Source organism: Erythrolamprus reginae, chromosome 1 (genome assembly GCF_031021105.1).
Source record: "Erythrolamprus reginae isolate rEryReg1 chromosome 1, rEryReg1.hap1, whole genome shotgun sequence".
NCBI classification, from domain to species: domain Eukaryota; kingdom Metazoa; phylum Chordata; class Lepidosauria; order Squamata; family Dipsadidae; genus Erythrolamprus; species Erythrolamprus reginae.
In genome coordinates this window covers 162,629,429-162,656,195 of record NC_091950.1, presented here as the reverse complement: position 1 = coordinate 162,656,195, position 26,767 = coordinate 162,629,429, and the positions used below count along the sequence as shown (strand labels likewise).

The 26,767-nt window shown below is 41.2% G+C and overlaps 1 protein-coding gene across 1 annotated transcript in view; it reads right to left on the bottom strand.

Annotated features, from left to right (window-relative positions):
- CCDC93 (coiled-coil domain containing 93) overlaps positions 1 to 26,767 on the bottom strand; it is a 249,195-nt gene that overhangs the window by 155,523 nt on the left and 66,905 nt on the right. The gene's annotated exons all lie outside the window — the stretch shown is intronic.

Genomic DNA, 26,767 nt, shown 5'->3' with positions numbered 1-26,767 from the left:
GTGGTTCATTGTCCATAAGGTCTCCCTCCTCCTCCTCTGACTCAGAAATGGTCTGCATAAACACCTCTTCACCCTTGCTTACCTCCCCTTCACTTTCTGCCATGGCTGGCAAGGCCATGGGCCCAGTGTACCCAGACGGCCCTGGTTCTTCTTCCTCATCATCCAACATTATCAACCTTGATCTAGGCTCACTCACAACAGCACCCAAGTCCGATAAGAGGTCAGAGAAGATTTGGTGAAAGCTAACAAGAGCCTTCTGCACCTCCAGAGGTGCACACGAATGACTCAGGAGAAGAGGAGGAGCCTCTTCTTGATGCTAGAGCATGCAGAGCTGCCAGAAGGCAGGAGTGGCTAAGTAAGAGGAGGTCTCTGTGTGAATAGATCTGTGGAACAATTGACCAAGCCTAGACGTTAGACTATTTAAAGTTTAGTCATATCATGATTCAGTGCGGATGTCAGCTTTCATTTCGTTCCAGTTATTCACTCTGACTTCTCTCTTGGACATTATTGTTTCAATGATGATTTACAAACTGGCAATTTGGATTAATAATATCTGGGCTTCCTGCCATACTAAATCCATGAAAGAGATCTGTGTGATCAAATAAATGATCTACTTGCTTTGGACTCTGGCCCATTGTTGAGGCGCTAATTAACAGCCTTGATACTGTCTTGATACTGACCCTGATTTCCATGCCTCCTCCTCCTCCGATTCAGTTGCTGGAAGGGCCAGTGGACAACAATCCACTTCTCACTCCCATACACATCAACTTCTTCTTATTGTCCACTATATGCTACCTTCACAAAAGCTTAGCCTGAATGCCTCAGATCTCCTGCTGTCATTAGGCTCCAAGCATATCTAATCTGAAACTCACTTGGAGGACCTGCTGATAGGAAACCTGGCTAGACGTGGTTTAAATCATAATGAACTGGGTGAGGATTAGGGTGGGGATTACAATGAGTCAAAGCAGGACTAGTGCTGGCTCATTGCTCATCCTTCAGCTTCCTAGCTCCTGTGAAAATGTCTTACATTTTTCAGAAGAAATCCCAGTATAGAAAGTGTTCAAAGGCTGGGAATGAAGGGCCAGGGCATCCCATACCCTGAGAAAAATGTAGGGGACTTTTAGACAAATAGGTCCTTAGTACAGTATTTCTATTGATTCAATGAGATACATTTCTCAAATAGTATTTGCTTAGGATCGTAAACTTCTTTGGACCTGTATGGCTAATGGCATGCAAAGGATGAGGCAGAAAGAATTATTCGACGGAATCTCATTGTTCCAATTTCATTCAATTAAAAATAAAATCCTTTAGTTAGTATCTGAATCTTGACCTCAATGAATTAATCACCTAGATCAGGAGTGTCAAACTAGCGACTTGCAGGTCAGATGCATCACGTGGAGGCCACACCCACTCCAGCTCTGCAAAGGGAAAAAAAATAATCACAATACATCACATGACATCAACGTGACACAACAAGTTTGACACCCGTGACCTACATCATCTAATTCTGACTAAAATATAGGTGTTATAGTATTATTGCTATTGTTACAATAATAAGTAGCTGGAATCAACAGAAGAAAAGAGACCTGGAGGCAGCGGGAGAGGAAAAAAACTGTAGAAAATCACAAACTATAAACACCTGCAAATAAAAATAAAACAATTGTGGCAAGAGAAAACAAGGAAAGTACCCATACTCATTGGTGCCTTGGATGAAATCCCAACAACTGGATCCTCATTTGAACAGCATTGGCATTGACAAAACCATCATCATGGCACCGGACCAGAATATCTTCGAGACCGCCTCCTGCCGCATGAATCCCAGCGACCGGTTAGGTCCCACAGAGTGGACCTTCTTCGGGTCCCGTCGACTAAACAATGCCGTCTGGCGGGACCCAGGGGAAGAGCCTTCTCTGTGGGGGCCCCGACTCTCTGGAACCAGCTCCCCCCTGAGATTAGAACTGCCCCCACCCTCCCTGCCTTTCGTAAACTCCTTAAGACCCACCTCTGCCGTCAGGCATGGGGGAACTAAAGCATTTCCCCCTTGCCCATGTTGTTTTGCCATATGATTGATTGACTGTGTGCCTGATTTTATATATTTTGGGACTGTTTTATAAATTTATTAATTTTAAATTGTAATTAGATTGGTGGGTATTGGATTTGTTATTATGTGCTGTTTTTTATTATTGTTGTGAGCCGCCTCGAGTTTGCGGAGAGGGGCGGCATATAAATCCAATAAATCTAATCTAATCTAATCTAATCAGTCAATTGCAAAAGACAACTTTACTTGGAACATCTTACATCCTCATACTGTATCTTTAACACCATCGGACATCCACATCTGCCTATCCCAAATCCTTGGAAAGGATTCAGTAGGTGGGTAAAATGGCTGAATCCAGTCTGCACAACCTGGTTGACTCTAAGAGCAATTCATAGTATGCAGACTGTAAGTGCCTAATTAATCAATTATTTAGCTGCTGGTAACATCCGGTTATAATACGAACATAAAGCATAGACAACCAAGTTAAAAACTGAAACAACTGAACAACTTCATGGGTTTCAACTAATTATTCAACTCCCATGTGTTGGTAATTATTACTACTATTAATAATAGATATTAGTACTAATTATTAATTGTTATTTAATATTATTTACATTAAAATATTATTAAAATATTTAATAAACCTCTTAATATTTATAAAAAACTAATGTTGTAATTAAAACTTCTCTTATCTTCTCAGTTTTGACACCAAACAATAGGGAGAAACAGACAAATATATTTGAATTTGAACACATCTCTATTACAAAGTTATCTAAAAACTGACAGCCTTTTTCTCCCACAAACAGATTCTAAAGATCTCCTCTCTCTCTCTCTCTCTCTCTTTCTCTCTCTCCCTCTCCCTCTCTCTCCCAAATCAGTTGAAATTTAACAAGTTTCATGCCCTCAGAAGAAGGTTTAATAGGACATTAAAATACAGAGGTACCTATAGCTAACTTTGGGTGGTCATAATAATAAATACTCAGGATAGGATGCTTCGTTTCTCACCTTCTGCTGTTCAGAGTCAAACATGAATCATGGTGGACAGTGTCTGATTTTGTTTAAAGTGAAATGAAATATTTTCTAAATGTTTCAGTCTAACCTAAACTAAACATTCTGCAAGAGAGATGTGGTGCTGCAGTGGTTAGAATGTAGCATTGCAGACTAGCTCTGCCGACTGTCAGCAGCTTGATTCTGACCGACAAGGTTGATTCAACTTTCCAGCCTTCTGAGATCAATTTATGAAGACCCAAATTGTTGGAGGCAATATGCTGACTCTGTAAACCACTTAGAGAGGGCTGTAAAGTACTATGAAGCAATATATAAGTCTAAATGCTGTGATAGACAACTGTAATAATTTGGTCCATTACCATAAAACATTTTAAATGTTACAAGTAAAGAACAACAACCACAAAATTCCTGCTCTCTTGAAATACTGTACTAGGCATCACTACTCTTGCAGTTTAATTAAAATATTATTTTATAAGCTCTTACTGCAGGCATTACAGGACAAAAACCAAGAGAGCACAAATAGAAGAGCCAGAGTGGTTGAAATACACAAAGCTGCTTGCAGTGATATTTCTGTCGAAACTAATCTAACCCGATTGAGATATTTTCAGCTGAATCCAGCTGAGGGTTGTCTTCCTTGCTCACACAACCATAACTGTTTCTTCAGCAAAGTAAAGCAGCTTGCTCAATTGCTTATTTTTGCATGAACGGGCATATTTGCCATCCTTCTAGTAATAAAGAAATACAAATAATTGTGCTGCTATTTTTTAAATGTCTCATATGATGGAAAAGCACACAGAAATGAGGCTTAGTCAAAGGATGACACTGGAGATGATTATTAAAGTTTGTTGCCGAAAAATCAATTTCAAGAAGCACACACAGATGACTGATTCAGCTATATTCATAACCTTCTTCGTGATAACAGATGAATTTACCAATAACAAATGAATTTACCTTCGTAATAACAGATGAATTTACCATGATTTTTGAGGCAGTTTTAGTTTTGATTCTCTGCACATATTCAGAAGTGTTTAACTCCCATTGGCTGACTTGGTTGCTATGCCTATTCATTGGCTGACCTCGTTAACACTGGCTCTCCCACTTCATGAGTGACAGTGATCCATTCTAATGGATGGCAGTCCAGTGCTCTGCTACCAGTCTTCAAGCCATTTACTAATCAATGTAATTCTTCACTGTACAACATGGCCTGCAATAGTTTAGATCACTTTTCATAAGCAGTGAAACAACTGAGGAATGGACCTATCAATGACTATTAGCTATAATAGTTACATACGATAATCTTGTAACAGGAAGCAAACTAGCTGGGAGATTTTTGAGGCAGTCTCTCTCTTTCTCAGCACAAACCTTCTCACAGGATTGTAGTTACGGGAGAGTTATGGGTCCAAACATTTCAACATCCCACCTAGAGACAACCCCCAGTTACTCCCATCCAGGTGCAGGCTGAGTATCCTTGACTCCCATAGAAAGAATGTTGTTATGGATAATCCTCCACCGCTCCTTGCAATCCCCGCTCCCATTGTCCCAGTCACTAAATGTGGCAGCCCTAAAGCTCCGACGAAAAAGATGGCTTCCAAGACTGACAACAGGTGGAGAAAGTAACATTAGGTATGTTTGCCACCTTGAGTTATTTATAAAAATAATAAAGGAATAAATATAAATCAATCTAAATCTAAATCTAAATCTAAATCTAAATCTAAATCTAAATCTAAATCTAAATCTAAATCTAAATCTAAATCTAAATCTAAATCTAAATCTAAATCTAAATCTAAATCTAAATCTAAATATAAATATAAATATAAATATAAATATAAATATAAATATAAATATAAATTTATATCACTGGTTTCTTAAATTGTGGTTTTTAAATTAACTTAAATATTAGATTTGTTTATATTGTCTTATTATTGTTGTTAGCCGCCCCGAGTCTATGGAGAGGGGCGGCATACAAATCTGATAAATAAATAAATAAAAATAAATAAATCTAAATCTAAATCTAAATCTAAATCTAAATCTAAATCTAAATCTAAATCTAAATCTAAATCTAAATCTAAATCTAAATCTAAATCTAAATCTAAATCTAAATCTAAATATAAATATAAATATAAATATAAATATAAATATAAATATAAATATAAATATAAATATAAATATAAATATAAATATAAATATAAATATAAATATAAATATAAATATAGATAGATAAAATATGGGAGCAGGAAAAGGGAGGGACGGCATCCATAAGACTGATCAGATCTCGGTTGCAAAAATTGAGATTAACACTAGATGGCAGCAGAGAGATCGCCCTAGAGATCACCTGGATTTTTGCAACCCAGAGTTGATAGTTCTAATCACCACATTTGCTTCTTGATATAAAGGTCCCTGAGTGGCACAACCAAAGTATGAAGCAGTTGGAATAATTTCCTCTGGTTCATCCCAGTTTTTAAATCCTGAGCAACTACTAGTACATGTGTTTGATCCTTGCCTGAGCCTATAAAATAAGTGTTTCTCTTTGTGTCTGTGTGTGCACACCACAGCTTTTTAGCCTGCAGACAACATAACTAAATCTTTGCAACTGCTGAGTGATAATCCTATAATCCAGGCTATCACAAACAGCCAATATTAACCACATGGTACAACACTGCAATGTTTTAGGCGTCATAATTACTGCAATTAAAAACCTTTGAGAAGCACAGAATTATGCATGCAGCGCGCCTCCTTAAAAAACGGTAACATGAACTTCTATAACATCTGTTTCTCCTCTCAGCTTTCTGAAAAGAGATTGCTGCTTGCTCTCTCTTTCCTTTTTTCTTTTGTTTTTAATTATGTAAAAGATTTTAACTGTTGATTTATTACGCCCAGAACAAATTGTGTCTTTGGAACATGCTGCACTTCAATTACTTGGCTTAGCTGTTGTCAATACATATGCAAGGCCCAGCAGTCAATTCAGCCTCTGAATAGATAATACACCAACAATGTATTACATTTAATATAGATTAATGTGAGTTGCTTCCCTCTGCATGTATGTACACAAGTAAAAATAATTAAGATTAATTTCCACCAGATATAATGGCCTTCATTGTGCAAGGTGCCATAAAACTCTTCTTTAATAGCTGTTAATTGGATGTATTTGCATTCATGGTGAAATCCTTGTTCCCTTACAACTTCCCCTACCAACATCATCCACAGGGCTTTGTGTTTAGAAAAAGATTTACAACAAGGGAGTTGCTGGCTAGCGACACCGTTTGGGAGCCAAACACAGCTGCTAGGGATACCCGAAAAAATAAATTGAAAATTGCCCAAAGCTAAATGATTAGAGAACCATACTTGTGCTACAAAAATCTGAACGACCACTAGATGGCAACCAAGAATTACAGTTTTGTAATTTAATTATTCTCTCTCTTTGAATGGTCACTAAATGAACAATTGTAAACTGAGCGCTACCTGTAGACCACTCACAGCCCTTTGAGGCAATCCAACTCAGGCAAAAGAACTACAAGAAATCTATTTCGATTTGTTTATTTTACTTCATTTTATTTGATTTCCATTTCATTTCATTTTGGAGTTCCCCATGTCCCTCATAGAGGGGTGTACAAAAACACATAAAAATATAAATTCTTATTTAAAAAAACCAATTAAATACAAGGATAAAATAATTAAATTTAAAAATTTTATTGATCAATAATAATGGTATCTTTAAGTCTGGGTGAGTTTCTTCTTCCCTTCCTCTTATATCAAGGGCAATCAAGAAATTTATTTATTTTATTTATTTATTTAATTGGATTTATATGCCGCCCCTCTCCGAGGACTCGGGGCGGCTCACAGCATGTACAGAAAAACAGGAAACAATAATAACAATCCAATTATACCTTAAAAAAACAATTAAAATTCCCATTAAAAACTATCATTATCATTCATTCAGCAGTTAAACTAAGCATTCATCAGTCAGGGGGGAAGGTCTAAGGAATCCCAGGCCTGGTGGCAAAGATGAGTTTTTAAACTTTTTCGGAAGGCAAGGAGGGTGGGGGCAGTACGAATCTCTGGGGGGAGCTGATTACAGAGGGCCGGGGCTCCCACAGAGAAGGCTCTTCCCCCAGGTCCTGCCAGCTGACATTGTTTGGTCGACGGGACCCTAAGGAGACCAACTCTGTGAGACCTCACCGGTCGCTGGGATTCGTGCGGCAGAGGGCGGTCTCGGAGATAATCTGGTCCTATGCCATGTAGGGCTTTATAGGTCATAACCAACACTTTGAATTGTGTCTGGAAACAAATTGGTAGCCAATGCAGTCCGCGGAGTGATGGTGAGATATGGGCATTGCTTGGAAGGCCCAAGACTGCTCGCGCGGCTGCATTTTGGATGAGCTGAAGTTTCTGAACACTCTTCAAGGGTAGCCCCATGTAGAGAGCATTGCAGTAGTTGAACCTCGAGGTGATAAGGGCATGAGTGACTGTGAGCAATGACTCCCAGTCCAGAAAGGGCCGCAACTGGTGCACCAGGCAGACCCGAGCAAACGTCCCCCTCACCACAGCCGAAAGATGATGTTCTAATGTCAGCTGTGGATCGAGGAGGATGCCCAAGTTGCGGACCCTCTCTGAGGGGGTCAATAATTCTCCCCCCCAGGGTGATGGACAGACAGATGGAAGTGTCCTTGGGAGGCAGTACCCACAGCCACTCCGTCTTGTCTGGATTGAGTATGAGACTGTTTGGTGTTTCTTTCTCATGTGTTCATGTTTTCCCAGATTGAGCTCATAATTTGCTAAGGGTCTCTGCATATTTTCTCCAACATCTTTTCTGAGTTTCCACCCCACATCTATGTATTTTACTTTTACTAGAAGAACCCTTGACTTCACCATTTGTCTCCTCACTTTGCAATTTATTTGGAGTGTTACCTGCAACTTTTAAAGTGGGGATACTCGAAAAGCTATGACTTCCTGATGGTTATTAGGCATGATGGATGGAGCCTCCGTCTCTAAATATTCACATTTGGAGACACTTTTGAAGAATTATGTGGTTCACTTTTAATGCCACTCTGATTTTAATGCCACTCTGATTGTTGTGAGCTGCCCTGAATGAGTGCCGGCGGCCCCCTTCACCAAAAAAATGGCTACCGCACCTGTTGCCATAGGAACGGGCGGGAAGCTCCTTTCCTTTCCCGCCCGATTTCACTTCCATCTCCCCTTCTGAGGTAATCGCCAAGAAGACTTCATTCCAAAGCGGCCAGAGGAGACTCGGAGGGGGCGCTTCCAGCTCCGGAGTCCAATCCCAGCATGTCTGCCACAGGGGGCAGACCCCCCATAGCGTCAGCCGTGTTATCATGGTCACCGGGCGCTACCACGGAGGTAGGCAACCCGGGGGCTCCTTCTCAACCCACATGGAGGCTTTGACAGTGGGTAAAAGAGGATAGGAGCTGCAGTTTAAAGGGTTCGCCCCGCGGAGGGTAGGAACCTTATGCTGCCCACCTTGGAGCTGCCCCATGTTGGGGCAGCATACAAATCTAATAAATAAATAAATAAATAAATTTTGGGAAATATCACAATAGTCAACACTGGAACACTGGAAAAACAAAACTAGTTTAATTGAGTCTTGGCCTGATTCAGAAGATCTTTCTAGTACTCTTACATTTTCAAACCAGAATCTGGAGGATGGTTATGTAGAGAAAGAATATATTATGTCATTCCCAATGCATTTGGGGACTATCTTTTAAGAACTATAAATGTTAATAAACCAAGCAATTGAAATATGATCATCTCCCTCTGACAATCTTCTCAGATATAATGGAGCTGATAACTCTTCACAGATTAAACATTAGACTTCTGTAGAAAGTTAAACTCAGAAGTTTGTTGTCAAGCACCGGGGAAATCAGGACATTCAGACAGTTCAAATGAATACTGTATAAAGATTTATTGCAAGCTTAAGCTCTCTACAAGAATCTGACCAACTAACAGTCAAGGGAAACAAGTGGGAGATAAGAGGAGCAATAAAGGTGGGCTGGACTTAGATTGCTCACCAGCGCACAGGAAGTTGTGATTTATGACACATTTGATTCCACCCTTGGGTTCAGCCTACATTTGTGTCATTTATTGAAAATTATTAACTATCCCCATGTTCAGTGTGATATCTACTAGGGAATGTTATACAAGAATTAATTAATTAATCAAGATGCATGGTTTCTCATATAATTGGGAACCTTGTATACACCCCACATATATGAGAGTCTCAGAGGCTAAAATATACAGTATGATGAATGATTACAGGAACTTGGTATGTCTTGTCTTATGAAGAGAAGGACTAGAAGACGAGCAGATTTTCTATATCTATATCTATATTTTCTATATCTAAGAGGCTGTCACAAACAAGAGGACAACCTCTTTTATGTGGTTTTTAATATTAGATTTGTTTTCGCTAGAATATTGTTTTTATTGTTGTTGTGAGCCACCCCAAGTTTTCAGAGAGGGGCGGCATACAAATCTAATAAATTGCATTGAATTGAATTGAACCTATTTTCCAAAGCACCTGTGCAGCAAGACAAGAATTAACAGGTGTACACTTATCAAAGAGAAATCCAACCTAGAATGGAGAAGAAATTTCCTGAAAGTTCCAGTGGAACAACTCACATTCAGAAGTTCTGGATACTCCAATACTGGAGGTTTTTAAGAAGAAGTTGGAAAACCAATTAACTGAAATGGTATAGGGTAGTGATGGTGAACCTATGGCATGGGTGCTACAGGTGGCATATGGAGCCATATCTGCTAGCACACGATTTGGCTTTATCTGCTGGCACACACATGCACGTTGGAGCTCAGCTCCAACGTGCATGTGTGTGCCGGCCAGATGATTTTTGGCTCATGCAGAGGTTCTGGAAGGGCGTTTTTGGCTTCCAGAGAGCCTCCAGGGGGATGGGGGAGGGGTTTTTACCCTCCCCTGGCTCCACAGAAGTCTTTGGAGCCTGGGGAGGGCAAAAAATGATCCTACTGGGCCCACCAGAAGTTGGGAAACAGGCCATTTCTGGCCTCCAGAGGGCCTCGAAGGGGCAGGAAATCTGTTTTTGCCCTCTCCAGGCTTTGAATTGTGAGTGTGGGCATTCACAGATGCGCGATAGTGTGCATGCATCCTCTTTTGGCACCTGAGGAAAAAAAGGATCGTCATCATTGGTATTGGGTCTCCTGTTTGGGCAGGGGATTGGACTAGAAGACCTCCAAGGTCCATTCCAATTGTTATTTTGTATTTTCTGCAAGCTCAACTGTCTTTGTACCTCAATAATTGCTTAAGATCCTGAAGGGCACTTCCACATCATGGCTGTTTCCCCAAACTCTCAGAATACACTTTCCATTGTCCCAATTGCTGCCATTGCTAATAATGGTACATGACATCTGCCAATTAATTAGTGCCCTATCTCAGTTTTTATCTTATCCTTTTGATTGTCAAGATGGTCCCCCCCCCCCCCATTTTGGAGAATGTATTTTTCCACTTGGTAGAAGAGCTGCAAAACTACTTTTCTGCATATTTTAAATAAATGTTGGAAAAGAAGTAAAGGATCTCCTCTTGGTTGTGGGAGGATCCAAGGAGCTGAGAGACACAATGAGGCAAAACATCCCTGTCAATGGCCATCCACTTTGCCTGTGAAAACAGTGTGAAACTTTTTTTTTAAAAAAAATTCTCCTGAGCTACAATCTAGCTGCAAATTAACTGCGGGAGAGTGATAATGGTGTGATAAGATAATGGCATAATGGTTTTCCTGAAGATAACCAGATACCAGGGGGAAAAAAAATAAAGGAACAGATTACATTTGATGTCTCTTCCCCAAGATGAGTGGAGTAAAATGCTAAGTAAAAGCTGAGTAATAAGGTCAAAATGGGCACTCTTTCAAGGAAGAGAAGGAGGAGGAAGGAGAGAGGGTGTCAGTGAACCAAATATCATCTGAGAAAATAAATCAACTTCCACGTCTATGCTTTTTAACGCAGGATCTGATTTTTAACAAAGCCAATTTGGATTCTGCATGATTCATTCCAACTTAAGTTCCCTTAAGATTACATCCAAGTCAAAAGCTGATCTCCCATCCCCACACCCACAAGTGCAATCATGAGGACCAATCAAATGCAGGGATTTCTAATTCCTTCCTGTGTTCAGTTTACTTTGGATTCTGCGTAGAGGAATGTGTGCTGGGTGGCATAAATCTCTCACTCTCTTTCTCACTCCCCCCCTTCTTTTCTCACTACCAAACTGTGTCAGGCCAACCTTGGGCTTCGCATATTACTTTGGGCCTGACAGAGGGAGGGAGAAGAAGGAAAAGGAGACACACAAAGAACAATGTTGCTGGAAGTGAAGGAAAGAAAATGTAACTAGGCTTCCTGAATGCATAGAGGAGCTAAAAAAAAAAGAAATTTGTTTATTTATTAATTGCATTTATATGTTGCTCTCTCCAAAACGGAAATTTATGTTGCGTTGTGGTTGCACGTGGTCCAGAAGATACCCAGAAATAGCATCCTGCTGAGACAATTCTAAATAAAATTTTAATGATGTATACTAAAGTTACATGTAATATCCTCATTTATCAGGAAATGGGAAATGACATATATTATAGACAGACTATAATTAATATTCCTTAATTATGTGGTTCATTGGTGTATTATTCAAAGCTCATCTGAAAACAATCTGAATAAGAATGACTAGTAGACTATTCATTCTGTCCCATTTTTATCTCAAAATATTTTGCATTTTTTTTTTCATTTTTGTTGCCTCATCTATCTATTGCCTCCTTTCATTCGTACTTTTCAATTTACTAGGTTCAATCAGGGGTGGGTTCCAACTTACCTCACTACCAGTTTGCTTCCTCCCATGCTGCGTGGCTGTGCCTCATGGGAACTGTGAAAACTCCCAACTTTTTTAAAAAAAACCAATGATTTTTTTTCTGTCCAATACACAATACATATTGAAGAGGATAGACATGAAGTATTATATATAAAGAAAAGATATAAAAGTAGAGAAGAGAAGATATATGAAAGGAAGAAAAGATATATGATATATGAGATAAGGAGAGACAATTGGACAGGGGACGAAAGGCAGGCTATTGCACTTATGTACACCCCTTATTGACCTCTTAGGAATCTGGAGAGGTCAATCGTGGATAGTCTAAGGGAGAAATGTTGGGGATTAGGGGTTGACACTACTGAGTCCGATAATGAGTTCCACGCTTCGACAACTCGATTACTAAAGTCATATTTTTTACAGTCAAGCTTGGAGCGATTAATATTAAGTTTGAATTTGTTGTGTGATCTTGTGTTGTTGCGGTTGAAGTAGTCATTGACAGGCAGGACGTTGCAGCATATGATTTTGTGGGCAATACTTAGATCGTGTTTTAGGCGTCATAGTTCTAAGCTTTCTAGACCTAGGATTGGTAGTCTGCTTTCGTAGGGTATTCTGTTTCGAGTGGAGGAGTGAAGGGCTCTTCTGGTGAAGTATCTTTGGTCATTTTCTAGGGTGTTGATATCCGAGATGTGGTATGGGTTCCAGACAGATGAACTGTATTCAAGGATGGGTCTGGCAAAAGTTTTGTAGGCTCTGGTGAATAGTGTGAGATTGCCGGAGCAGAAGCTGTGTAGGATCAGGTTAACAACTCTAGAAGCCTTTTTGGCGATACCGTTGCAGTGGTCTTTAGCACTTAGGTCATTTGATATTAGTATTCCAAGGTCTTTTACTGATAAAATAAAATGGCAAGGCATGCACAGCACTGGAAATTCAGCTTCTGTGCATGTGCAGAAAAAGAAGAAGAAAAAAATTAAATAAAAAATAATTAAAAAAAAAATGGCAGCACACACACACACCGGCATCACCCAATATCACTAGTGGGTCACTATCAATTTGAGCGAACCAGTCCAAACTGGGAGGAACCCACCCCTAGTTCAAATGTTTATATCTGGTATTATATTTTAGGCATACATAGGGAATCTTTTTAATAATGATAATTTCAAATCTTGCATTTAAACAAAATCCTGGAAAGCTGCTTTGAATGCTTTTTGTGGAGTAAAGCAGGATATAACAATTTGAATGATAAAAAAGAATTAATGAATAAAAAAGAATTAATTAAAAGAATAAAAGAATAATTAATTTATTATTTTAATTAATAAATTAAAAGAATAAATTAATTATTTTATTTAGTTTTTTATTTTATTTATTTTATTTTTAAAAAAACTCTGGGAGTTAAAGGGCTGTTCAGCCTAAAACAGTGTGGTGTTTTGTTCTTTTCCTTTGCAATAAGAAAAATAGTTGACATAATAAAAGAGTAGTTTAAGAAACCACCTGTTACTTGTTTGAGTAGTCCAAAATACTTTTCCAGCCTTTCTTAACTTGGAAAACACAATTCACATCCTCCTGGTGATATTAGACTGCCTGTGTGATGAAATTTGTGGTCTATCTCAGTTGGACAGAACCAGGTGAAAGGAAGTATGGATTAAGAGGTCAAGTGTGTTGTTAACATAAATATATTAACTCTATCTAGTAATAACTCCAGTAAGCTTTGCGATACATCTAAAGCATTTCCAAGAAATCCCATTTCCCAGCGATATATTTGTTAAACACTCATGTCAGGCCTTTTCTCTTCTTGGCAAATAAGAAAGAGATATAAAACGTATGTTTTACCAAATGCATGAAGGGCTGGGAAAGAAGGACTTCAGCCGAATGTATGAAATATGACCTATATGATCCCATCAAGGAGAAACAGTACTGGATGATTTGAAGAAAGGCAGCGGATGAGTATAAAGCAAGTGGGTAATGCAACAAGAAGCACTTGAGTGTGTTGACAGATCGAGTTGAAAAACTGACAAGGAGTGCAGAGAAATCAGGAAACAGAGGGATGGTATAATAGAATGCAGAAGATTTTTTTTTAAAAGGTACCCAAGAAAAACCATATATAGATACATCATCTTTCTCAGGAAATGAGAATGAGAATAAATATCTATAGAAAATTATTAGGTCAAAGTCAGGTGGAATGTCTCAACTAAGAGCTCTAGGGCTGTTTGGAGTTAATAATTTAATTTATATGCCTCATTCCTCCCAGGGACCCTCCACCATGTGGAATGTCCCAAAGTTGCTTTCCCAAAAAGTAATTGGATTTTCTTCTTTTTTCCTTTGAAAATGTTTTCAGTCTCATTTCAAGAACTGAAGAAGATTCTTGGATGAGAAGCAAAATATTTTTAAAGGGAACACCCCCCCCTCACACACCTGAAAATCCAATTGCTTTTGAAAAAGCACCTTTGGGACAACTGGTATCACTTAGATGATTGAGAAGCTCCATAGACACTTTGTTGAATGCGCTTGTTTGGATGTAACTTAATAGGCTAGGAATAATACAGTTTCCATGAACCAGAGGTTGGTTCCTGCCTTTTTGGATTGGTTCGCTAGAACTGGTAGTGGGAATTTCTCCCCACTTGCCAAATTGGCAGAGATGGCTGGCTGAAAACATTCCCAAATAGGTCCTGTGGTTTGAAATCCATCAGCCAGAGCCAAATTTACACAAAAATAGCCCTCTACACATGCAGTGCAAAGCCTCCTATGCATGCAGAGACTAGGGCCCATGATGATAGATAAGGTTGGAGAATTCTTCAATGAAGAGAAGCATGGACTGAGTCAAAAGAGGGGGGACTGAGGCACAGGGGTGCTATTTATACTCTTTCAAACTTAGTCCTGGTTGGCTAATGGCAATCTTAAAAGGTAGCTCTACCAATGATGGAGAACTACTGCATTCTTTCTGCATGAGGAACAGAACTAGAAATACACACCTCCATGAAAGAATGGCCTCTAGCAGGCAGCATGTGTCATGTATCAAATATGCATAACTGAAATTTCAAGGTTTCACGCAGCATACAGAGGCCTTGCAAAAAGAAGAAAACTATTGTAGTAATTATATTCAAAGGCATGTTAATATAAATTTAAATAAAAGAAATCACTGGCTACTTCTTTACTATGCCTCTGCTTATTTTTCACAATGTGTGTCCCAAGCCACTCCAAGGCCCAATGCAGCCTTCACCTCCCTGCCCTAGATAAATGTGGCACATATCTCATAAATACTATGTGAATCACTTTTAAAAAGTCACTTTAAAAAATACAGCCTCAATTTAAAAGCACACTCACCCACACTATAAAGACAAGCTGTCTATCCTGATGGAGGTTGCCACTTCTGCTGCTACCAGTGCTCTGCGTGTGCAGCTCCATGTCTCCGGCGTGCCAGCAAGATTTTATTTCTGCGCATGAGCAGGAAGCAAAATCAAATGAGGGGATGCATGCACAAGAGATTTTGGTAATTTGTTTTGCTTCTGCGCTTGCGCTGAAGCAAAACATTGCTGAACATTGCCTATGTGTGTTCCCTGGCAAGATTTTGCCTCCTGCGCATGCACAGAAGCAAAATTTCGCTCGGACGCACATAGGCATGCCAGTGACACCAGCTCAACTTTTGCTACCGGTGCGATGGTGACACCCATACCGGTAGGAACCCACTACTGAGTCCATCTCTACTGTAAGCAGAGCGTGGAATCAAGGATATATATATGACTCATTTCTTCGGAATACATGGAAAAAAGATTGCTATGTCATATGCAGAACAGGTACGTGGATTTCATACTTGCTAAACCACACAGTTTATTAAATAAACCAAAGTTCAAATAATGTACTATATTAAATGTAAACATTATGGTTTAATACAATATGACAAAGTGGACATCAGGGAAACTTTTATATGTGACTTTAGCTTGGAAACAACTATAGGGAAGATAATTATGTCATTTGTTTATGTCTTTCTTTATTACAATTATCCTAGTTTGCTGTAACATGTTCTATTACTGAACAAGAAGAAAGTATTACAATGGCACCTCTACTTAAGAACATCTCTACTTAAGAACTTTTCTAGATAAGAACCTTTTCTAGATAAGATTTTTTTGCCTCTTCTTAAGCACTATTTTCTACTTAAGAACCTGAGTCTGGAAAAATTTCCCAGGAAATTTGAGAGCAGCACAAATGTCCGGCTAGTTTCCTGCCATTCTCCCTTTAATCTTGGCCATTTCGGGCTTTTTTGGGCTGCCAGAGGAGCCTTTCGGTGGTGCTTAAGGAGGCTTTGTCAGTCTAGAGCGAACAAAGCATTTTCCCTTCTCTGGGCACTTGGAGAGGGAATAAACCTCTGTCAGCGTCCAGAGAAAAGAAACACTCCCTTCGCTTTGGGTAGCCCAGAGTGAAAGGAGCATTTTCCTTTCTCTGGGCGCTGCCTCAGAGTCCCTCTTTTTTTTTTAAGCCCTAAAGTTTTGGATTTTTTGATTCCTCTCACCTCACCTTCTTCCTTCAGCAGCAACTGTCCTCCTCCTCCTCTTCTTCCTCCTCCTCCCACAAAAATTCCGAGCTTTTATTTCTTTCCTAATGGGTTTGCACGCACTATTTGCTTTTACATTCATTCTTATGGGAAAAATTGCTTCTACTTAAGTACGTTTCTACTTAAGAACCTGGTCACAGAACGAATTAAGTTCTTAAGTAGAGGTACCACTGTATATCCTCTGCCCACATATATCCACAGACATGTGGTTTGGGTTAGGATAATAATTGTATCTTTATATCCATCCAGAAATCCATCTGTCACATAAAATACCTTGGATGATCAAATAGTGGGCAGATTTTAAAAAGTCATTCCATACGTACATGAGTTGATGTAGTAGTCACGATAGGACTGTTTCCATGCTAATTATTTTGTTTAATCAAATCTAGAGAATGGATTTGCATGTTACCATTTATCTCTGTTTATCTTTTTCTTAAGCATTGAAAAGAAGATTTCTTTGGATCTCTAGATTTAAAGACCAGTCAGGTAAAGCTGTAATATCCATTTGTTTCATTTAATCTTTCACTTGTGTTAAGTGTACTCTTTGTAATACAATTTGTCTCCAGCCCTATGGCTGGGAGGGCTGAAATACAGTTTCATATATAAATAAATGTGGTTTCATGTATGTGTGATTGCCCAGACCAAATACTCCATGAAAACCCATTAATATTTATTTCTGAAAAGCACAAAACAACACACACACACACACAAACTAATCTGAAATGCTTCCAGTGATTTAGAAAAGGCCACCCATAAATCCATGTAATTGAGCTGACAATTACTTTAATCATTATTTTAATCACCTTGCTATTTCCAACTTCGAAATATCCACCTTGTTCTTTCCCACATATTTCTTTCAGCCCCTCTCAGAGCCAAGAGAGTTAAAACCAATATTTGTAGATAAAGAGGTAAACATATTTACATTCAGAGTTTCACACTTTATGCATATGTCATGCAGTGAATAGTTTTAGAGGTATGTTTGTACTATCTCTCCAGAATTTTTACAGTCTGCGGGACACAAAATCTCTATAAAGTGACTTATTGAAATAGAGGCAGATTGGTAAAACCGTTCCTCTCATATGAACTGTGAAGAATGATCCTCTAAATGAAATCAGGAAGGAACTAGACAGAATCTTGTTTAATGGTGTGACAAAATGAATCACTACTATTCCAAGCATCCATCACTGCTAAAAGGGGACCACAAATGATCTGTGAACTACTATATATTGATTACTCATGTACTACAAGTGTCGGATTTAATGTTCACAGACCATGGAAAGGCGGCAGGGACAGATGGTGCCTTAACTCTTCTCTGATAGATTTTAATGGTGAAATATTGATTTCTATCTGGCCAAGGCCTGCTGTTAGGGGCCAAAGTCATTTGTTGGGTAGAGCTGGACACCCAGCCTGCACGGAGCAATCAATCATTTTTGGCACGGCAGGTGAAATTCTGAACAGAAGCACCTTGGATTCCCAAAGTGGTATCAAAATGCAGCCGGGGGACCCACAGGCACACCGCCCATGCATACGTATGCACACACATAAACACTCAAAGAGAGAGAGTCTTTTTCTGCAAGTGGGCTTGTATAGCATTATTAATGATAAGACATGTTTACTGAGGAGAGCCACAGCGAATCAGAACTGACATGAAATAGGCTGGGAGGCTCAATGAGAAAATGAGCTTCTCGCTGAAAGGGACTATATTTTATTTAAACATCCGTCTGGGGCTGAGAACGCAGGTAATCTGTTGTGTTACAAGCCACTGGCTGTTCTTGCCATCCAGAGAGATAACACTGAGGAGCTAATAGGAACACATCAATCACAATCAGCTTGCAATTCCAGCGATGTCTTCTGTTCCTCACTCCTTTTAAAGTTCCTTAATAACGATGATAACATAGTTCGGAGCTGCTGAGAAGCTTTGCTCCCCTCTGAGAGAGAGAGAGAGAGGGAGAGGGAGTGAGTGAGTGAGTGTTGAGTCGTATTCATAAAGTGAATAGCCTGCAAAGTCAGCATCTTACTCCTGGTGCCCAGAGAGGAGCCATGGGAAACGGAGCAGGGCAAAAAGTTGATACTGGTGTGTCATGAGGATCGGTATAGACACAGTGTGTGTGTGTGCACGCTCTCGCTCTCTCTCTCTCTCACACACACACACACACACACACACTCCTTCGCTCCCTCGCTCCCCATCTCTCTCATAAAGCATGGGCATCAACTTCTTTTCTGCCAGCAATTCCTGCTAACTTCATCCCCCCCTCCCAAGAATAAAATGCTCTGTTGACTTTTGCAAGCATTCCTATGAAAGGATACGCTGTCTATTAGTTTCAAGATAAAGTGAACAGGAAACTCTGGGATTCAGTCGACAAATGTATTTGTTAGATTTTTATCTTGCCTTTATTACCTTTATCAGTCGCTCAAAGGGGCAAATATAGCTAATGTTCTTTCTTGTCCTATATTCCCTACAACAACCCTATCAGGTGGGTTGGGCTGAAAGAGAGAGGGGAGGGGGAGAGAGAGAGAGAGAGAGAAGCCAATTGATGCTTCATTCAATAGGTAAAATGATGCAAGGGGACATAGCTCCAGTCCTTTTCTTGACTAGTTCATTTAGTTTAACATTATTATTCACTGTGCTTTCAGAGCTATCTGAACCAAAGGCCTCACTAAGCTTTAAGGCATGTATAGTTAAAAGGGAAGGCACATTAGGGGCCTTATATTTCCACTCTTTCCTGAGTGATGTTAAAATAATCAAAATAGAGCAAAAATAATAAAATAAAATATGGTGGAAACTGAAACCCATGACATTAACCTGAAAAGAAGGCCTTTGGCAACGTTGTCACCTGATTAGGGTACCTGCCCTTCTTGTTTATCATTCCTGCTCCTTTACCCTCCATTCAAAAGGAGAGCGACAATTCTCGCAGCCTGCCCTTCCTATCCGGACGCCTAAAGTTGGGAGCCTGCAGAGCACGTGTGCCTAGCAAAACGTGCAAGATGAATGGCCCTAACACAATGCGGTCAGCAAGGTGCCCCAGAAGAGGTGCCTGCAGCCAAGAAGGCTCCCCCCCATTTAGATTATCTTGCTTATCTAATGATTTTTGCTTCACTGCCCAGCTCGATTGTGTTCACTATGTCGGCAGGCTATTAAAATGTCAAGGCACACTGAATTGTTGGTATCAAGGCGAGAGGCCTTTCCAATCATCCTGGCTTGTGCAGGTTGCATAAATGCAAGGTATGTTTGACGAATGCAATGTACTGTATGTTTGTTGTTTGAATGGGGATGATTGACTTTTAAATAACTGGGGTTTTCAGATTAGCTACACTAAATTAATTGGATTTAGGATATTTGTATTGCTTCTTTTATATGTTGTAAGCCGCCCCAAGTCCTCGGAGAGGGGCAGTATATAAATCCAAGAGAGAGAGAAATGAAGAAAGAAAGAAAGAAGGAAAGAAAGAAGGAAAGAAAGAAAGGAAAGAAAGAAGGAAAGAAGGAAAGAAAGAAAGAAGGAAGGAAGGAAGGAAGGAAGGAAGAAATAATAATAATAATAATAATTATTATTATTATTATTATTATTATTATTATTATTTATTAGATTTGTATGCCGCCCCTCTCCGCAGACTTGGGGAGGCTCACAATAATAAAATGTACAATAAACAAATATAATATTTAAAAGAAAAAATATCTAAGCAAACAAATGGCTGTGTGAGTACGGGGTTTGTGTTAACTGCAGAATGGGTGGAGAAAAAGATAGGATGGGTGCAGAAAGAGTGGAGAAAAAGATCAGCCTTGTCTCCTTGTGAGTTGGAAGCCATTGTACCTTTTCCAGCTTTTCCACCAGGTCAGGGTAGGTGAAGTAGACCCAGAGACAGGGTTTGAGCAATCGGTACTTTATTCAGCTCAGAGAATAAGTGACAGCTCAGCAAGGTAAAGTGACGATTCAGCGAGTACCGACTGGCTCTGCAGGGAGAAGCCGCTTCTTTTATACTTTTGCGGTTCCCGCCAAAGCGAGAGCCGGCCGCGTCTGAGCCAATCAGGAGCGCTCCTGCTTGGGCTCAGACAGCGCTGGAAAAGAGGAACAAACTATTTACAGCGTTACAAGGTAGCCATTTCAGGATACAACACCCCTCCCCTCATAGTTGGACCCATCCATCAAGAAAGCCACGTGACGAAGTCGTCCAATCGGTGAGGCCTTCGAGACTCTCGCGCTGACCTGCGCAGTCCATTTTCTCCTTCGCCACTGACTGTGGAGGATGGCTCGCCGCTGTTCTCCCGGTGCGGCGGACTAGGCCTGGCGGGCCCAACGAAGGCCTCGGAGGACGAGGATGGCTCGGCGTCGCTGGATGGTTCCCCCTGGCCCGATAAGTCTCTCTGCGTGTTTCTTAGTTCGGGCAATGTATAAAAGTCTGTTGAGGGGGGAGAGTCCGAGTCAGCGGGTTGTTGTAATTGGTTTTCAGTTCGTTTCCGAATGTGGTCTATGTGTCGTTTCCACAAACGACCATCCTCCAGTTTAACAATATAAGTCTTGGGTGCATTTTGCTTAACAATAATTCCCTTCATCCAGTTTACATTTCCATCAAAGCATTTTACATATACATTTTGACCCAAATACATTTCTCTTTCTGGTTTTATGCACATTTGGTTATTATTCAAACAGAACCTTGGGTTTAACCTGTCTAGTGGTGACCTCAACTTTCTCCCCATCAATAACTCTGCAGGGCTTACATGTGTGTGCGAGTTAGGGGTAATGTGCTGGGTTAATAAGAATTGGTCCAAGTTCTGTTGCACATCTCCAGGGCCTGACCTGTGCAATGCCTCTTTTGCCACCCTTACGTAACGTTCTGCCAACCCGTTAGCCCAGGGCGAGTAAGGCGAGATGAGGGCATGTCTGACCCCCAGGCCATCTAGGAATAATTCGAATTGCCTGGCTGTTAGTTGTGGTCCATTGTCAGACACCAATAGATCAGGGCAACCATGGGATGCAAACAGTCTGCTCAATACCTTGATAGTGGCACTTGTGGTTATGTTGTTCATTGCTATTATTTCCAACCATTTGGAGAAAGCATCAACCACTATTAGGAAATACTGAGACCCCACTGGGCCAGCAAAATCAATGTGGATCCTAGACCAAGGGCCAGCAGGCTGTTCCCACTCAGCCGGAGTTGTTTTGGGGGGATTGGGCCTAGACTCTTGGCACGGGTCACACTTTGAAACCCAACTTTCAATATCAGCATCAAGCCCTGGCCACCATAAATGCCCCCTTGCTAGGCTCTTCATCCTGACAATCCCAGGATGGCCCACGTGTAACATTCTGAGTACCTTTTCCCTTAGGCGTTTGGGGATGATCACTCTATCCCCCCACAGCAAACAACCTTTTACATATGACAATTCAAGCCTTTTGTTCTTAAAATCACACAATTCAGGTTTAACAATATCATTTTGCCATCCCTTTAGAACACAGTTCACTACTTGTTTCAGGATTTGGTCTTGCTGCGTGTGTGCAGCTACCTCTTTTGCTGTGGTTAGTGGGTTTTCCTCGAGTTCTATCATTAGCACGTCTGTGGTTGGAACAGGGTCTTCTACCAAGTCTGCTATGGGGCATCTGCTGAGGCCGTCTGCATGATTGATTTCCTTCCCCCCCTTGTGGGTGAGCTCATACTGATACCCAGAGAGGAAAAGGGCCCATCTGATTAGTCTTGGAGACATAAAAGGTGGAGTGGGCTTGTTGGGGGCTAGCAGGCCTAGTAGGGGTTTGTGGTCAGTGACTAGCTCAAAATTTCTTCCAAAAATGTAATTGTGAAACTTCTTTACCCCTGCCACTAATGCCAGAGCCTCCTTGTCTAACTGGCTATAATTTCTCTCCGTGCTGGTCATGGTTCTTGAAAAAAATGCTATTGGGGCCTCTGTCTGATTAGGTAGAACGTGAGCTAGGACTCCTCCTATGCCGTACGGCGAAGCGTCGCACGTGAGCCTAATGGGTAGTGAGGCACTATATTGGACTACTACACTTTTAGAAGTTAGTAAATTTTTTATTTGAGCAAAGGCTTCACGTTCAATTTTCCCCCATGTCCAGCGGGCTTCCTTCTGGAGTAAACGATGGAGAGGCTCTGCTACTGTTGCCTTCTGCTTTAAAAAAACGGAATAAAAATTAAGGAGGCCCAAAAATGCTTGCAACTCACTCTTATCTCGTGGCTCTGGGGCTTCTCTAATTGCTCTCAGCTTCTCAGTTGTGGGGTGGATACCTTCCTTATCTATTTTATATCCTAGGAATTCAATACTGTTAGTTCCCCAGACACATTTATCAGGCTTGATTCGTAACCCTTTGTCCTGTAGCCTCTTAAGTACTTCCCTTATTCTTTTGTTCACTTGTTCCTGGTTTTCCCCTGCAATTAAGATGTCATCAAAATATGGGATGGCCCCATTTACCCCTGACAATAGGCGTTCCATGATGCTCTGGAATATCCCTGGGGCTATGCTCACCCCAAACTGTAACCTCGTGCATTTGAAAGCCCCCCTGTGCGTTACAATTGTTTGAGCGTTTGCTGTTTGTTCATCGACCGGAAGTTGCTGGTAAGCCTGCGCCAGGTCGATCTTTGCGAACCTTTTCCCCTCCCCTAGGGAGTGTAAGAGTTGTTGCACAACCGGAATGGGGTAGGGGTGGTGTTGGAGTGCCTTATTCAGGGTTGATTTGTAATCAGCGCAAACTCTTAAGGAGCCATCTGGCTTCAGGGGTGTCACTATGGGAGTTTCCCATGGCCCCTGTTCCACAGGGACCAAGATACCTTGACTAATGAGTTTGTCCAGCTGTAAGTCTAGCTTGGGGAGAAGCGGGAGGGGAACCCTGCGAGGTTTCAGTCTAACTGGTGGGACCTTGGGGTCAATAGAGAAAGATATGGGGGTTCCCTTATACAATCCTAAGGTGGGGCTGAACACTTCAGGGAACTCTTTCACAAAGTTAGGCATAATATCACAGTTTACATTACACACACCCGAAATTTCAATCCCCAACGGTTCCATCCATGCTAGCCCTAGCAGGGAGTGTTTGGCCCCCGTCACAATAAGCATGGGAAGGGTACATTTGACATTCTTAAATGCAATAGGTACATTTGCAGTTCCCAGGACCGAGATTACCCCCCCTTGGAAGTCTCTGATCACCAAAGAGGTTTGAATTAGGTCAGCCTCAGACACATTAGGCATATATAGCTTAAATTTTTCCCAGGGCATGATGGTATATCTCGAACCCGTATCTAGCTCCATTGAGCAAGGCTGGTTATTTAGCAACAACGAGATAACAATTTTAGCCCCCTTTTTGGTTGCCGTGTTATTCACGGAATATTGAGAGTTACCTCTATTGTAGTCTCGGTTAGCGGTGGGGTAATTCCTTTGACCCGAGTTGCGGAACGGTCTCCTTTCTCGCGATTGGGGGGGGTGGTTTTGGGGTCGCTGGTATTGTTGTGTGGCAAAAGTTTCTTCTGGTGCCGTTGCCCTGCATGCGATGGCGATGTGGCCTCTCCGGTTGCAACGGCGGCAAGTGGTGTCGCGGAACGGGCATCGATGGCGCTGGTGATTTCCCCGGCAGCCCGCGCAGGGGGCTGGATGAGTAGCTCTAGGGTGTCTCGGTTGGTCTTGCAGGAGGAGGCAGTCGTCCCCGTTGCTAGTTAGCTGGCCGCGGACGTCTGTTCCCATGGCGCTGGGAGACTCGGCGTCGATTTTGGCAATGGTTTCTCGCCTTCCGTGCTCTTTTAATTCTCTTGCCGCTGCGTCGGCTGCTTCCGCGGTTTGCGCTAATTTGATTACGGTTTGTAGAGTCGGCTCATCTTCGGTGAGGAGTTTACTTCTCACTGTGTGGTTCTTCATGCCGAAAATCAAGGCGTCGGTGAGGCGAGCTTCCGGATCTTGAAACTTGCATTGAGCGAGTACCGTTCGAAGCCGCGTTGTGAATTGGCTTATCGACTCGGTTTCTCTCTGAGCCATCATGTGAAATTGATGCCGGTAAACCACGGCTGGTCTGGTTGGTTTAAAATGGCTCGCTAGTTTCTGTTGAAGGACGTCCCACGCTGTGGCTCTTGCTTGTTCTGGTTCGGTGAGAGTTTGGGCAAGTCTACGGATCTCTGCGCCGCAGTAGTTTAGAAAAATAGCCCGTCTGCGATCGGCTCCGGCGTCCTGCATTCCCGCCGCCTCGAGGAATATCTCGAAGGTGGCCATGTACTCGTCCCAAGTCATTTTCTCGGCATCGAAAAGTTCTGGAGCCTGGCCGATCTGGATTTTGTCCATGTTGCACGCGAAGTTCTTCCGTTCGTTCGTCGCCAGTGAAGTAGACCCAGAGACAGGGTTTGAGCAATCGGTACTTTATTCAGCTCAGAGAATAAGTGACAGCTCAGCAAGGTAAAGTGACGATTCAGCGAGTACCGACTGGCTCTGCAGGGAGAAGCCGCTTCTTTTATACTTTTGCGGTTCCCGCCAAAGCGAGAGCCGGCCGCGTCTGAGCCAATCAGGAGCGCTCCTGCTTGGGCTCAGACAGCGCTGGAAAAGAGGAACAAACTATTTACAGCGTTACAAGGTAGCCATTTCAGGATACAACAGTAGGGAAGTGCCAGAAGCGACAGCTCCTTCTCTTTTTGGGGCTCCACCATCATCACAAGCCAGGCAGGAAGGAGGCAGCATGTGAGGATGCATCATACGGCAGGGCAAGTAGTTGGTGGGGGAACCACAGGGGAAATGTCTTGGGCCTGTCAAGGCTTGCCTTAGGGTTTGATAAGAAAATAAGTTCCCAATCCTGCAGGAATAAAAGCCAGAGATGCTCTGGTATCATAATATTGAACCAGGCCTGACAGGATGATACAAATTCAGTTTATTTGGAGATGGGGATCGAGGGGAGGGAGATTTCCCCCCCTCTCACTTCTCTCCACCACCTTGTTCATATAATTGCTGGGCAGTTTATTACACAGCGGTACGTCAGATATTGCTAGGAATTGATCTTTTTCTTTTCTCTCTCCTCATAAACCACCGGCTGCTACTTCGCTGGGGAAGGAGAGGGGCGCGTCAAGGCTGGCAGCTCCCTGGATTTACTTCTCTTGTTCTATTTTGCTTAAATCATTCGGCAAATATTTTTGCTTCTTTCTCAGAAGGCACAGGCCTCCCCTCATTCCTCACTTTTGTTTGAAAGAGATGGCTTCGCTAGTGGCGGCGAGGAGGGCTAGATGTGAATTTTATTTGTGGCAGAAAGAGTTTTGTATGTTGCATAACTACATCCACATCAAGGATCATTGACTGGCTGGGACGTTATCATTAGTATAATATGTTTATCATTTTCACTACCTCTCACTGTCTCTGTTTATCTCTGTGTATCAGTCTTTCTTTTGTCCTTCTGCCTTCTGGATAGACCCAGGCAATTTTAATATTGTGGACTTCCCAGCCAACCATATTGCATGAGTTGAAGTCTGATTGTCCTCTTTTTAATCTGGAATCTAATACTTCAGGAGTTTAGGACAAATGCTGCAGGATGGGTGTCCAGCCGCCCTGCATTGACTTGACTTCAAATCTTCTGCATTGACTTGACTTCAAATCTTCTGCATTGACTTGACTTCAAATCTTCTGCAGGAGTTTAAATACCTAAAATGTGGCATTTCCATCAGCTGAAATGATTGGGAGGAATATAGGAGTTCTCCATAGGACACAATCCTTCAAAATAATAGGATCAAAATAAAGGGACAGAATAAAGAAGTGTAACAGTTAAACGCAAGAAAGATTAATTAATTGCTGCTTATATTTTTAGGCCATCCACTTTTCTTTCCTAATTAATTGTTCATCATTCTTTAGTATCACTGCAGTCTTATACACCACAGATATACTCCTGTAACAGCAGAAATTTCTTTAATTCAGAGACTTAATATCTTCAGAGATTAAAAATCCTAACTGTTTCTCTGGGAAAAGATAGCATGAATCAATGCTTCTACCTTGTATAAACAATCACTTACATTTTAAAAAAACCTCAATTTTTGCATGTATTCTGTACACTAATATTTCAAAAATTATTACAGACCTTGTACAGTTCCAAAATCAGATATTCTGCTGATGGAATTCATATAACAATTTGTAAAGCCACTCAATTTGGCTGTATATCGGGACAATTTTGGCAGTATCAACTATCTTTCATTGCAGGGTTTTTTTAGTCTTTTTCATTTTTCTGGAGGTGTTTTATTGCCTCATCCTTTACACTATCATTAATCACTAGACTAATGTGACACTAGTCATTCCCAGATAATCAAATTTATTGATCTACACCCAACCTACATTCAACGTTATGTTATGCTTGCCCATGGTAGGAGGAGAGACATGTTAGTTTATGGTGGCAGAAAATCAGAG